Genomic DNA, 16,156 nt, shown 5'->3' on the forward strand with positions numbered 1-16,156 from the left:
ATATCAATATAGTTATTGTGCAAAGCGTGCTAATGCAACTCAGCCTTATTTACCATTCCTCCTCCCCCTCCCCAATCCCCAAAATCCTTTTATGCAAACTCATTCAAATGAAGCCTGCTCTTTAGAGGATGATGTGCTTGACAAGGTTAACACACATAGCCTCAGCCTGTCTCCCTGAAGCATTCAATAATTTCAAGTGTATAAATGGTGAGAAGACATGCATGGAGTGATAAGTAGCAGGAGCTTCGGCTGTCATTCTGTCATGGCGGGTGTACTGGATTCTGGAGGGGCCTGAGTTAGTCATTCCTATTTCCATTGGCATGTGGCTGAAAGTTACATTTTTTTATTGATCTGATCCTAAAGACCATAAAAGATCTTCTCTTCAGAGCTGCAGCCCGACCGAGCTCTGGTTTTAACAAGATGAATGTCTGGATGCTATTTTGGGAAAACTGGGCACTCAGCCACATATTTAACAGGGTCTGGAAAGATTTTGCGACCTCTTACAGCACTGACATAATTAGGGAAGATCCAGGTACCATCCCGTCCGAGATCCAGGACGGTCTCAGGCTCCAATTCAGCAAAGCACTTGAGCGCATGCTTAAAGTTAAGCACGTGCTTTAGTGCTTTGCTGACCTGGGCTGGGCTTTTAATAACAATAACAAGGCTTAGATTGAATTCAGGGCTTTGCACTCAGAGCTCACACCGTCCTTTCCAAAGCACGTAAGGGTGGCTATCCTGACTGGGGAAGTGAAGCAGATAGTACCTGGTCACAAAAGAGGTGAGTAGCTACAGAACACCAGTCTCCTGGCAGCCCGGTGTTCTCTCCTTTGACCGTACCACCACCTCCTAGACTCATAGCCTTCACGGTCAGAAGGGACCAGCGTGATCACCTAGTCTGATCTCCTGCGCCTTTCACCTCTAAGCACGCACTTAAGTGCTTTGCTGAGTAAGGGCTCTCTAGGTGGTTAACTTCCCCGGGGCCTGTCTGGGGCAGTACCACATCTTGGACAACAAGGTTCTGATCTCGACTGGACCCTCTGGGCACTGCAATCATATGGTCGAGTGCAGTGACTTGGAGCAGCTCAGGTCCAGAATATTTTCTAAATGCCGCAGCAGGCGTCTTAGAAAACCACTGTCAACTCAGCAATCCGGGAGGTCACTAACAGAGGAGCAGTTCCAGGCACTCATTACGTTTAAATATGGCACTTTAAAGTCCATTCTTTTGGTGGTCACTTGAGTGAAGCCCAATGGGGACATCTCTTGCCCACCACAGTGGCAATATTGCAACACTGCTCAGTATAGGAAGAAAAGGGGAGGGGCAAATAAGGGAGGCAGTGTTGCCTGATGGTTAGAGCAGTGGGCTAAGACAGGAGACTTGGTGTCTATTCCCAGCTCTGCGATTGGTCTGCTGAGTGACCTTGGGCAAGTTACTTTCCTCTATGTGCCTCAGTTTCCCCGTCGGTATAATGGGAGTAATGATTCAGCCCTTATTTGTAAAGCACCTTGAGATCTGCTGATGAAAAGCACTGGATAAGAGCAAAGTAATAGTCTTATTATATTGTCCAGGAGCTTGTATGCAATATCGAATGAGCAGGAAAATATTACATCTGAAGGTATTGTGAGCTAATTCATACGCTTCAAAGCCAGAAGAGGCCTTTGCGATCGTCTCGCCTGACCTCCTGCATAACTCAGCCCAGAGATTAACCTTTAGGACTTCAAACAAAATTACTGGGGGAGCAAGACATCTAGAGAATGAACTCCACCCCTGGTGTAAACCCCACTTTGTCCCCACTACTTGTGACTTTCTTCCAGCTAAATCCCTCCTGATAATTTACTGATCCTTCATCAAGTGCCCACTGTCAGGTGCGTCCAAATCTAACCTCTCCTCCAAAGAGACCTTTCAGCAGGATTAGGGGAATGGCTGGCTTGTTAGCTAGCGTAGTATCCTCTTCACAAAGCCTTTAAAGCACGGGCATTTAAGCATGAAAGGATAGTGCTTCGATTCTTTATAAACATGCAGCTCTTCTGCACCGTTCTTTTATTTATATTGTGGCAGCAGCTTCAGGACCCCAGTCCTTGATCAGGACCCCAATGTGCTAGCTACTGTACAAACAAAGAATCTGTCACCGTCTACAATCCCAGATGCGGGTATTTACCCACAAAAGCTCATGCTCCAATACATCTGTTAGTCTTAAAGGTGCCACAGGACTCTGTTGCTTTTTACAGATCCAGACTAACACGGCTACCCCTCTGATACCTGTAATAAATGCTTTGACTAGCGGGGAATTAGGGCCTGATCCAAAACCCATTGAGGTCAATGGAAAAACTTCCATCAACTTTATTGGGTTTTGGCGCAGGGTCTTTGGGCTTCGAGTCAGAGTTTAAGGCTAGAAGGGACCCCTAAATCATCCCGTAGATCGCAGGCCACTCATATCACCCGGCACTAAACCTAGCCTTGCAAGCGTGTCGCTCCAGCACTCACCGATCAAATCGTGAACGAGGTCCTTGATGAGGTGGCCAACAATGGCGTATGCCACCGCCACCACCACCAGTGCAGCCATGAGAAGGTAGAGCACCGCCTTGGGCAAAGGGATAGCATCCCGGGCAGGAGGTTTGTACTCCTTGTAGAGCTGGTCATTGTCCGAGTACGAATACTGGAATAAATGGTCCAGGTCAGTCGTAAAGTTGCTGGAATTCATGGACAGGCTGTTGGACAGGTAATTCTCCTGCTTTGGGTCCTGCAGGACGCTCACCACTGAGCTGGTGCTGGCTTCTACCTGCTGAACCAAGCTGAGGGTCTTGTTGATGCTGGGGAGGATCTGAGAGAGGAAAGTGCTCCAATCTTTGATTGCGCTGATGTTGCAAATGATCATAATTGCAATGGAGAAAGAAGCCTCCAAACCCAAAAGATTTACAAAGGTAGCAACCCAGAGTAGAGTCAACGTGCTTTCAGTGAACCATACACTCAAACCAGTGGGAGAAAGTCTCTCTGGGCTGGATTCGCCATGCAGGTTCTTACATGATCACACACATGCGTGCAGGCGCACACACACACACACACACACACACACAGACGGACACACACTTGCTTTACATTATGAAATGCACCGAGTCGAATCCTAAGGTTGTGGAGTTCCTTACTGAGAAGTAGGTGCTCGAGTAAACCTGACTTGCATCATTACTGTTTCTCGACTGTTTCTCTCGGATGCTCCCAGCAGAGGAAAGCTGGAGTGAGAGAATTCTCCCGATATGTTCAGTCATCTGGAAAGGAAAGAGAAGTTCCCCTTCTCCAGCTTCTTTTAGCAGGTGACCCTCCTTCAAGAGAACAAAAATTACCAGGGATTGTCGCTTTTTTCTAGTTTCCCAGTCTCAGTTTTATTATTTTAGCAGCCAACGCTGACTTGTTCCACAACCCACACAGACATTCTTAGCCCCTAGTCTCAAAAACAGGCACATCCTGGAGATTGACCTCAAAAGGGAAACAAAATATACAAAAGCAGGAAAATTCAGCTGATCACTTTGAGCTCCAAAAAATATCCACGCATGCAAGTCTACTCCATTGCAGGTTTGTTATCATTCTGCAAACATTTCATCAACTTCTTCCACCAGGATCTCCCTCCAGATTGCTTTAAAAAAAAAAATCACAGTCAGAGGAGGTGATCCAGAAAAGAATAGACACGCAGCATGGTCCGGCCTCTGTATAAAAGACCAGGAAGCCCCTCCACCAAACTGAAGGAGGATAGGTCTCCCAATTTTGCTTTACAGGTTTGTCTGGGGGACTGACCTGCTGCTCCTAAGCACCCAGCGTTCCTGCTTGTTTGATTTAGCACTTCTATCCCTACTGACGTCCCCGTGAATAATATTTGATTCAGTGCTGCTGTCTAGTATCTCTCTCTCTCTTTCTGCTTTTGGCTCCTCTTCTAACAATTCCAGTTGCTTTTCCAAGCCAAGCAGCTGCTGGTGGCAGTGCAGCTGTCCAGTGAGCAGAATGCCTTTCGGAGGCTTAACAGAGCCACCAGGAGATTTGGTGATGTCGACAGAATAACCTCCCCCAGCCAGGGTTCTTAAGCCGGGGGATAAATATCCGTGGCATATGAGCAGCTTCCTTCTCTCTCTTCTCCCCTCCAGATAAATCTTTTCAATGTCACAGCACATGCATAGCTCTGGAAAGGCACCTAGATGCTGGAAGGGAGTGAAAAAAAAAAACTGCTCCTGTAGGGAGGATCATTTTGGAAACACGGGTGAAGAGAGGGTAGCATTTGTGTGTGTGTTTCTGTTGATCATTTTCCAGCAGTATCCTGAGGAGCAGTCCCTTACAAGTGCAGATTCTGCTTCTTGTCAGGAGAAAACTAACTCCGTGTCAGATTCTCCCTTGGAAAGCCTTTGTCTGCAAGCTGTAATCCTGGAGGGAGGAACTGAACTGCAGTTACTGGGGGAAGAAGAGACAAAAATTCCCCCCATGGGAAACCTTTAGGTTGAATTTCTGCAGTCCTCACCCAGGCAGGTCTTCCACTGGCCTCCCCCTCCTTGGGAAGTTTCACCTGATGACAGTGGGTGTCTTGCCTGAGAAAGGACCGCATGATTTGGATAAAACACCTTCCAGTTCAGGAACAGGTGGCATGCGGCAGGAAGGCCTGGTGGAACGCCCCCTGCAGTCAGTCAGTTGTACTGAGCTTAAAGCGATTTGGATCAGGCACCTGAAATGTGTCTGATCTCCCCTCAGAATGGGATTTCACTGGGAGTTTAGCCCCAGTGATGGCAGTGGGACTGAACCCTGTCCATTTATGGGGTGTGTGGGGGTGGAGAGGAAATTTTATATAAGAAATCCATATATTGCTATCTACGAACATAAATAAATAAAAAAGATCCTGGATTCACTTTTCAACTATTATTTTTAGTGAAGTTCCTCAACCAGAAAATGGGTAGATTCAGAAGAAACAAATTACATCTTTAGAAATAAATGCATTCAGACACAACTGATCAATGATTCTAATAACATCTATCTAAGTCACCCTAGTAACGACAGGTTCCAGCCAGGGATCACAGGCTCAGCGTTCTGCCGGACAAACACTTATTCAATGGGGTGCAAACATTCAACCACCTCACCTCTTCGGTTGAAAGCCTATTGTATATACGCCAACTGGGTACACTCACATAAAGCCAAGATTGTACTGAAAATGCAGGGGAAATGAACCCTCTGTCTCCACTGGTACTCATATGGCCTTTATCAGTGTATCATCCGAGTGCCTCACAACCGTTTTACCCAGGAGGCAGGGAAGTACCGTGAGACAAGATGCCTTTCTTGAAGCTATGTTTTAATCAAACAGAAATGAGTAGGCTCTATACAGGGGTAGCAGGGTAAAACTCTCTGGCCTGTACTATGCAGGAGGTCTGACCAATTCTCAAACTGTGGGTCAGGACCCAAAAGTGGGTCGCGACCCCATTTTAATGGGTCCCCAGGGCCAATGTTAGACTTGCTGGGGCCTGGGACTGAAGCCAAAGCCTGAGGGCTTCATCCCGGGGTGGCGGCATTTGGGCTCTGCCCCTCCATCCCCTGCCTGGGGTCATGTAGTAATTTTTGTTGTCAGAAGGGGTTGTCGTGGTGCAATGAAGTTTGAAAACTGTGGGGCTAGATGATCTCAGGTCCCATGTGGCTTTAAATCTATTATGCCCATTTTACAGATGAGAACTGAGGCATGGGGTAGAGTTAAGTGACTTGCCCAAGAGAGCCCGTAGCTGAGTCAGAAACTGAATCCAGACTTCCTGAATCCCAGTCCAGCGCACTGTTCACTAGATCACCCTTCCTACCCAGTGGCAAGTGGCAGGGTCCCCATATCTGAAGCGTGTGAACCCTGCTATTGATTGCCAGATGATTTGCCATAGTTTTTGAGTGCTGTGGGGGCAAGGTGAGGGATGAGAAGTGTCCCTTAGACCTGGTGGAGAAAGCACAGAGGGACTGATTTTCCTATGTTTTTAAGCACCTAAAGACTTTGAAACTCTGGCCCAGGGTCTCGACACGGATTGGCCAGGCTCTCCAGGAACCGCTGCCCCGCCTGTTCCAAGGCTGAGTTGGGGAAATCCCTCTTGCAATTCTCTCTTTCCCCCAATCTCCAGGGTCCTCTGCTCTGGGCTCTTCAGCAGGAGAGGCAAACGGCAGCACATCTTTTTAAAGTCCACCGTTCCTGTTTCTTAAACACCATCCTTTCAATCCCTGGAGCTATTTGTCTCGCCTTTTTATCCCACCCCACCGTGGGACTGCGGTACATTCACTCACTGGCACACCTGCCTTGCTTTGTTAATTAAAAGATTTCAGAAAGTCGTTGTTTCCCCCAGCTGCTTGGCTTTTGTGGTTGCCATGGTATTCATCAGCCAGCCAATCAGAGGTGAGGGAAACAGAACGTCCACCTCTCCAGAAGTCCTGGGATCAAATGATCCTCTTGTGCTCCAAAGTCAATTACACTTCCGGGATAGTCAATTACACCCTGGTGATTGCGGGCTCTGGGCAGTTCTGCAACACACTGATTTCGAAGGAGCTCCGCTGGTTTACACAGGACCCAATCACTTCAGAGCAAAGCCTTTGAAAATAAAACTCTCCATCACTTCCCGGGCAATTGCGCTGTTTCCCCTGCAGCACTTAGTGACACCCCAGCCACTTAAAACTGAGTCAGGGAATGCCATTGTGTGTGTGTCCAATACCCAGTGCAGATAGGTGTCCAGAACTCAAGAGTTGTCTTGATGACAGGATATAAATACCTTCTCAAGGAGAAAACACTGGCCACTAAAGGGCTCTTCAGTCTAGCTGTGCAAGGCAGAACAAGAGCCAGTGGCTGCAAGCCGAAGCCAGACTAATTCAAATGACGAATAAGGCACCGATTTTTAGCAGCGAAGTTGATCAACCATTGAAACAGACTACCAAGGGAAGTGGTGGATTCTCCAGCTCTCACTGTGTTCAGATCAGGATGAGATGCTTTTTCAGAAGAGATGCTTTCATAAAACACAAGTTGTTGGGCTTAGCACAGGGGTAGCTGGATGGAACTGTCTGGCCTGCATTGTACAGGAGGTCAGACTAGAATGATCGAATGGTTCCTTCTGGCCTTAAAATCTACTAATCTCAGCTGCACGAAGAAAGGCAACGTGTGCCAGATCAACACACACTCATCATGCGAATGAGAGTCAGGAGGACCTAGGCTTCGGTCCTGGTTCTGTACTGCCTCATCACGTGGCCTTGAGAAGGCACTATTCCCTTTCTGTGTATGTGTCTCCCTGTCTGTGAAATGGAGCGTGACAGACCTTCCCTGCCTGGCCCTTGCATAGATTGATTCATTGCGTTACCAGCCAACATTTTCAAAGCATGACGCAATATTGCGAGCAGAGAGGGAAATGATTTTCAATATTGTCTTTTAAAACAAATCAGCGCGCCAGTAATTTTTCTGTCCACGCATTCATTGTGTTATGGATTCGGGGCTGCAATGAGTTCATTGTGTTCATTCATCTCTAGGCAGGAAGTTAGAAGAATGTGTTTCTGGAGCAGCCTTCGTGATAGGAGTTGTGGGAGCAAACAACCTCACTAGTTTGAAGATGGAGCTTCTGTGACAATCAGGACCAGACACCGCAAGGGGCAAACAAGAGTGTAGTAAGTACAGGCCCTGATAAAGGCCCTATATGAGGCCTGAGGCCTGAACTAAAGTAATGGTCAAGACTTAGCTAAAAAGCAAAGTCAAGCTGTGAGCTGAAGGCCGGCTCGGTTCACAGAAGCTGGCAAGGAAAGGGCTGATGTTGCATAAACATATATTCACCTAGCATATCGAAGTATAAACACAGTACCAGAACACCTTATACTGGAACATTCCACAGATAAGAAAGAACAGGCCGACCCATCCCAATGACGGGGGCAAAAGGGTAAAATGATGGATAGGGTTATTTTGATTGAACCAACAGGTACAAGGTGAGAGGCAGCACCTTACTACGTAGAGGGGTTGAACCTTACTATGTAAAGGGGTTGCACCTCAATATGTCAGGAGTGATGTGTAACTTGTTTGTACCTATGTATAAGAATGCATCTCTGGGGCGGTATCTGGGTCCGGCCTAGGGGGCAGTGGAAAGTCCCGCCACTGACTGAGCTGAGTCCATTGACTGGGGGTACATATTTGTAGTATGCTCGGTAGACTAAGTAATCTACGGGGAACTACTACTGTATCCAATACGGCAATAAACCTGGCCAATGTGCCTTCGTACCTTACTAGACTCTGTGGTCATTGGGGGTTCTCTTCGGGTCTGCTGTGTCAACTGTCTGCGCAGAGCTGGGGCAGCACACAGAGGGAACACACGCACGCAGCCAAGTGATACCAACAAGGAGAGAGCAGAGCACCACACCGGTAGCATCTGACAACACATCTGACAACAAAGAGGTCTGAACCCAAAGAATAAGCAACTGAATCAGCTGGTTGTATATGTAAGCAGGGTCTGAATTAATATTTCCCTGACAGCAAACTGGGAAGGGGGGTAAATACAGCTTGCTCCTGCTCCGCTTACATATTCAGCAGATACAACAGTGTCAAAATGATCAACTTTGGCTGATGTTGAGTACAAATCAGCTTGATGCATTTGTGAGCGAGATTAGTTGCCTGTGACAGTAGGGGACCAGACTCGATGACCCAGGAGGTCATTACCAGACTATATGACAGGAAGGCTGAGAAGGAAGGATAATGAGATCTGGAGCCTTTAGCCGGCAGATCAGCATTCGGACCTGGCCTGTACTGGCAGAGACTGGAAGCCGTTACCATCCAATGGTTGTTTGTTGGCCTGTGAGTTGGTAGTCTCAGTCCTGTTCCTAGTGGCCAAGCTGGCATTGACTGCCACCCTGGACCACAGTCACCTTCTCAGTAACTTCCCCTGTGACTAGCTTATTCCGTAATAGTCCAGGGTGTCTTGCACCTTCTTTTAAAGCATCTGGCACTGGCCACTGCCAGAGTCAGCATTTTGGGTCTGATTGGTCCAACAATTCCTATGAAAACCTAAGGACTGAGAGCGCCATCTAGAGCTCCAGCAGGATAAAGGGCAAAAATGCCCATTCGTTTAAGTAGAAGCAGAACTAGACCCCTTCAGAAAAGGTGTTGAGGCCGGGCAAATGGGAACTCTGGCACCTTGTGCAAACACTGAATTCATTAAAAAGAGTTAGACCAGAGTTTGCATTTTCTCTGCAGTGAAATTAGCAAAGTAGGGCCTCTTTCATGTTCATTAACACCTATATAAATTCAAAGTAACTAGAGAGCCTCAATTGTTCATTAGACACCTTCTGCATCTCCTCGGTTAAGAAGAAGCTTTACTGTATTTTCATAATGATCGTTTCCATCCCATTAAGGAGAGAGAGAGAGAGAGAGAGGAGAAAAAGAAAACCACAGATTTTAATAACCTTATATTTCCAAGTCCCTATTATTCAAAAAAAATTGTGTGCGTTTGCTCTGATCAGCGGAGGATTACAAGGAGAGCAGTGGGTTACATTGCTAATGATTTCGATAAATCACTTTACATAAAATTTGTAATCTCCACAGTTCCATCCAAAGGCCATTTGACAGAACAAAATAAATTGCAGAATTAGCCACTTGTCCAAAAGCCACTGAACAAATTCCTTTTAAGGATACACACATAACAGATGAGGTATATCTTTCACCTGTAAGGGCATGATTTTGGCTTCCGGGGACAAAAAAAGCACATAAGCTTTCAGTTTGTAAAGAAAGATTTTTACCTCCTGTAGCAAGATGAATGTCATTTATTTTATCCATTTTTTCCAGCTGTTTGATTTTGATTTCTATGCAGCTAAGGCACCATTACTGATGTTTCATTTACGTACAGTCCATTAGCCCAGATGAAACTGACTCATAAGGAAAGGCTTATGAATCTTGTGAGTCCATCCATAGTGAACGTGAAAATGACCACATTAGAACAGACCATCTATTCTGGTGTCTTGGCTATGACAGGGAGCAGTGCCTAAGGCACATGCAAAACCCAGTTCAGTCTACTGGATTGGACACTGGCTTAGGAGTCAAGATCTGGGTTCTAATCCCAAGTCACTTTCCAATCTGTAGAATACAAATAAGGATGCTCACACCTCTTTTTGAAGTGAAGTAAGTTCTAGGGATGGTAAGTGCTAACCGTGGAGACACTATAATATGGAAAGATTTCCTCCTCCACCCTTATCCAGTGTTTAGCTAGCACTGGTCAGAGAAACTTCGACTGATCCATATTCTGCGGGAGTATTGACTTCCATCAAAAGTAAACAGCTCCCCGAAAGCAGGTAGTTTTTGCCAGATTTTTTTTTTGGGTGGGGTGGGGGGGGGAGAGTTCATTTTTGGAATGAAACGGTTCAATTTTTCATTTGGAAACCCTTTTTTCATTTTGAATTACTTTTTATTTTCTAAACAAGTTGAAATGGAAATGAAACATTTTGAATGACCGAAAATGCTTTTTTTTTTTTTTTTAATTTTCCTTCATAGAGAATTAAAAAGTTTTTGGCTTTTGTTCTGATTTGGAATGAAGCCAGATTCTGAAGTCTCAAAATCCTTTGTGAAACCGAACATCCAGTCCTCCTCTTCAAAGACTTTCTCCTTATATCCGAAACGAACTGTGATGTTGTCATAAATGGATAGGTAAGGTAAGGGTTAAGTTTTCTTCCTGAAAGGGTAACCAACATTGCCGAGGACCAATCAGAGAACTGATTGTTAAAAGTCAGGGGCGGAATTTGTATCCCAGGGGTCTTTGTTGTTTTCTCGGCTGTGAGTAAACAAAGTTTCCTCCTAACTCTCTCTTAATACTCTATAAAACATCTGTGGACAAAGGAAAGCCAAGTAAGTCGGCTATGATGATCTTGTGTGGTGTATTCACATGTATGTTGATTTGTTGGGACTGGTTTAATTGGGCTATCTTTTAAATCACGGACTGTTCCTTCATATCTTCTTATAAGCAAGAGCCTGTATTGAGTTTCTTAATGCAAGATTATTGTTTATATTTATCTTCTTCTTTTTATATAAACTTTCTTTAAATGTGTGGAAGTTTCTTTTCCTAGGGAGCAAAGGGAAGGGAAAAGCCAGGCTGTGGGCTATTTTCCATTTGTTTCAGGAAAGAACAGGCCCGGGAAGGCAAAGCCAAGCTGTTGGCATTTTGCATCTCAATTGTCCTGAGGGTAGAGAACGCTTATCTCTTGGAAGCAGAGAAACCGGTTTCTTGATACTCGCAGGCTCGACCAAGAGCAAGCCTGGGAAGGAGGGGGGGAAGGGTTTTCTCCCTGCTTTTAGCATCCAAGGGATTTGGAATCTGGGTGTCCCACAAGGAGGGTTGGGGCACCAGAGAGAGGAAAGAGGGGGGTCAGGCTCTCTAATTAAATTCCTGACTCTGGTGCAGCCAAATATCCAAGCTGGTAGTGAGCTTGGGGGTTTCGGTAAGCCCCCAGACTTTGTGGACGCAAAAGTCCAGGTTTGGGACAGGACCGAATTGTGACGCTAAGATCCAGGTCGGGACTGGAGGCTAGATTTACCACAGATGTCCACCCCCAGGGCTTTTTTCTTCCTGAACAAAATCGGTCAGGTTTTCTGAGCTCGTTTCCAGCAGTCTGTAGTGTGGTTCTTTGTAAGTTTACCCCCTTTAATGCTTGGGCTTTCCACTTCAACATCTCCGCATAGTTTGTGTGGTCTTCATATTTGGGCTCCTTGGACTACTGGGCACCCTAGGATGTGAGATAGAGTTTTAGGAAGCAGAACTGGAACAGGTTCAGAGACAGGCTACTAGGATGATCCGTGGATGGGAAACCTGCCTTATGAAAGGAGACTCAAAGAGCTTGCTTGTTAGCCTGGCCAAAAGAGGCTCCGGGGATATGCTTGCTCTATAAATATATCAGGGGGATTACGTTAGGAGGGAGAGGAATTATTTAAGCTTAGTACTAATAGCCAAAGGACAAATGGGTAAAACTGGATTTAGGAAGTTAGACTTGAAATTAGACAAAGGTTCTAAACATTAGGGAGTGAATTCTGGAACAGCCTTCCGAGGGAAGTATGGGGGCAAAAGACTTATCTGGCTTTAAGACTAAGCTTGATAAGTATATGGAGGGAATGTATGAGGCGATATTTATCTGGGCAATTGATCTTGGATTATCAGCGATAATCTGCTCAATGGTCTGTGAGGGATGTTGGATGGGATGGATCTGAGTTACTGCAGAGATCTTTCCTGGGTGCTGGTGAGTCTTGCCACATGCTCAGGTTTAGCTGATCGCCTATTTGGGGTCGGGAGGAATTTCCTCCAGGGCAGATTGGCAGGGGCCCTGGAGGTTTTTCGCCTCCTTCTGCAGCTGGGCAGTGGGTTCACTGCTGGTGGATTCTCTGCACTTGAGGTCTTTCAAACACATTTATGAGGAGTTCATAAACTCAGTCATGGGTTAGGGGTTGTTATAAAAGTGGATTGGTAGGGTTCTGTGGCCTGCTTTGTGCAGGAGGTCAGACTAGATGATCATATTGGTCCCTTCTGACCTACGAGTCTATGAGTCTATCCATCCTCCGTGCAGCTCTATGCTTATCTGCCACCACAGTAGATGAGTATGGATAAACCTCATTATTTTTTAATCCGAGCTAAAATGCTGTCATCTCTCTCTGCCAAGCAGCAGCTCCACTTATGGGGCCTTGCCAGTTGGCCTCTCATTGGAGGAGCAATCAATAATGTAGGGACTGGATTTATTTACACCTAAAAATCAGTCCTGGAGGAGAGGTGGTCACAAACAGCATGCAGGTCAATCTCAGCTCAACACCAATGCCCCATTCCCATAGAGCATTCCTTCCTCAAGAAATGACTCTCATTAGAGACATTAAACCAGAGATCAAACTCCCTTGCTGCTTGCTACAGCTGCCACCAAAAGAACCATAATCAGAAAACCAACAACTCAGCATTTCTTCCAAGACTAAAAGCTGGCTCACCCGCTAATAAAAAGAACTTGTAAGACTATGTGTAAAAGCGCCATTTGGGGACCCCTGCTGTAACCATACCTACAAATACTCCTCTGAATCGTATGATAAAAGCTTGATCTTGTGGTGCATTCACTTGCTGAGTGGACTCAGTGCCCAGACCTGTTAGGTGATGAGCGCTTCCTGAGAGGACAAGCAACGGGAGCTGACTGCTTGTAGCTTTTTCTATCCATCTATCTACGTCCTTAGACTGTGCCCATGACCAGGGTATTGGAGCACCTTACACGCTATGCAGACTAGGAGATCTCAGTCTCCTCTGTCCCTCTTTTTCCCCTTCGGCAGGAAGATGTTTCTATCCATATGTGACGTTGGTGGGTGTGACAGGGTCAAGACTCACCACTGCTGGCACCTCCCGCTGATTGCTCTGGGAATTAGCTGTGTCCACTACAGAGAGCCCTCAGTGCATGGTGTCTCGTCCGCTGTCCAGTCTGCTCTGTTCTGGGACCCACGTTGCCCTCCGCTCGGCAGTGCCCACTACTCCAGACTCGCCCCCTTCCGGGGGGAGGGGTTTAATAGCTGTCTGTGGGACTTGCACCTGCCTCAGTGGCCAACCGCAACTCACAGTCTAGCCCCTTAGCTCAGGGGCAAGTTGCAGTCTGTATTGGCCACAGTCTTCTGTGGCCAGATGCAGTTTAATGGTGGAGGGGAGACCCAGGCCCACCCGCCTCTCTGGGTCCCAACCCAGGGACCCTCTAGCGGCAGCCTCCTTCTGCCCTCCTTCATTCCCTGGGCCACTTCCAGCCCTCTTCTCAGGGGGGTTATTGCTGAAGGGAGCAGGGCTTTTCATTCCACTCTGAAGCTGCTGAGGTTCATGTCAATGCTGATCTCTTCTGAGCATGTTCCATAGGCGTGGGGCAGTTGCCAAGAAAGCCCTGTCCTGTCCGTGCACAAGTTGCATCCTTGCTGCCGAGAGATGAAGGTGCCGTGGGGAGCCCTTGGTGGCTGAGTCAGCAGGTGGCTGCATTCTGAACTGGCTTTAAAATCCAGCTGTTTCCTTCTGGGGTCCGGTGCATTATGGCAGCCCAGCCTGGAGGTCATGACTGTGGGGTTCACCATGGACAGGTCTGAGAATGAAAGGATGGCCTGAAAGAAATGTCCTTCATCTTGTGGTTATCTGGGCTTCCTGCTGCATTTCAGCTACGTGGCTGTGGGCTGTGTGCAGGAGAGAAGGCAGATGCCCTTGGTAGAAGGTGAGGGTGGGGAGTTCTTCATGCTGCTTCCCTGGCCGCTCCAAGATCACCCAGCACTCCAGGGTTCAGGTTTAGCCATCTGCTCTCCATTTGGGGCCTGATCTCAGCCAGGCTCTGAGGAGCAGGGGAGTGTCACTGGGGAGTGTTATGTTTTGGTCATAATGCAGATGCTGCCGTCCTAAAATCCTGAATCTGAGGGAACAGACCAGGCTATAGTGACATTGAGCTGGTTGGTGATGCCATAAACGTGGCCTGTTGATTAATGAGTGAATCCCAGCTCATGCCTGCCCTCATTCAACAAAAAACATTCTGGAAGCTCCTTGGCAAACGGCACCGACCTTCAAGAGATAATGCGCCAGAGGGAGAGGCAGAGGAGATCCGACTGCAATCCACGTCTACTGATTCTTGCATGAGGCGCAAAGTTTGCACCACGCTGAACACAGTAGATGGGCATGGGCAAGGTAGAGAGGGAGGTAGCGAGGTAGCACCGTGAAGACGGAAAGCACTATATATTAGTAACACAGCTGAGCGACCAGGAGGCATGTAGAGTTTGCTGATGGGGTAGGCCAGCAGCGAGCAAGGAGGGGAGGAGTTGTCTCAGCGGGAACGATGCAACTTACACCTGCTCCCTTGCTCAGGCCTGTCCCTAGACACACAAAATAACCCTGATCATTTCAATTTGCCTTGTTCCCAGGGCACACAGCATGACCAGAGTTTCCAATTCCCCCTATTCTTTTCCCCACCACGGCTGTGTTATTCAAAGCCCTGAGTTTCTGCCCACAAGCACAATCCATTTGGAGGCTCGCTGCACTCTTTGTGCGCTTTCTCGGCGGCCACGGTTTTGGCCGCCCACCGTCTCCCTCTTCCAAGGCTCGCATGAGCCTGTTATCCCTGACAATTGTCCTGCGGAATGAGAGAAACGTCAAGCTTTATCCTACCCATTACCTTGCTTGGCCGAGGTGAAATTGGTTTCATAGAACTCATGCAGCTGCTCAGTTTTTAATTGGTGAGGCAGCAGCCACTGACATGAACAGGCTCAGGGCACTCTACTAATGAAACAAAGCCTGCAGCTGCGCTAGCAAAGTGGAGGGGGATTTGTAGACTGGTGAGTAATATGCCGCTTCTCTTAGAGGCCAGATTGGAAATCTGCTTGGAAAATGCCCATTTTTCACCAGGAAATTCCCTCTCCCAAAATCGCATGTTTTTTTTCAACATTCCTGCACAATTCTTCTGGTTGTTAGTGAAAAGCCCCCAGCCATTCTCTTCTCCAAACAATTTTCTTCACTATTGTCAGTTTTTCAAAACCCACCAAACACTAATTTTTTTTTTTAATAACTCGCCTTGGAAAAAACTGGAAAAAAACAAAAACAAACCAAAAAAGCTCTCTCTTTGTTTTTCTGATCGGAAAACCAGAACATTTCACCAACTTTGGAAATTCTGTGTGAGAAATGTTCATTCCAAAAGACCGGTTTAACTGGAAAAGGTGTTCATGCAAATTTCAACTGGCTTGACCAGACTGTGGGTTGGATGCTAGGTGAGACTTATCCTCAGAGAGCTCCCCTGGGCTACCCAGACTTGCACCTGCCTGCCAGTTGAATGGGAGGTACAGAAACACAGCTTTACCACTCCCTGGCTGTGCATGAGATATGGACTTCTCCTCGCTTTTCTTAATGTGGCCAAGTAGCCAAAGATATGGATCCACTTCCTTATATAACGTGGGTAGCCGCGTAATCTGACCATCATTGTCACTATGAGTGGGACTATTACATGGTAAGGTAATGCTCGGTATGGTGAGTGGCAAGAACCTGGGCCCTGGGGTGAACAAGGTGTCGTACAATGAACATGGGTAGGAATAATCGTCAATTTTCAGAATGGAGAAGGGTAACAGAGGGTCCCCCAGGATTTGTCCACGGGCTGTTCAAAATATGTCATAAATTGAATGGGAAAAGGAACACAGTAAAG

This window comes from Chelonoidis abingdonii, chromosome 7, assembly GCF_003597395.2.
Source record: "Chelonoidis abingdonii isolate Lonesome George chromosome 7, CheloAbing_2.0, whole genome shotgun sequence".
Lineage (NCBI taxonomy): Eukaryota > Metazoa > Chordata > Testudines > Testudinidae > Chelonoidis > Chelonoidis abingdonii.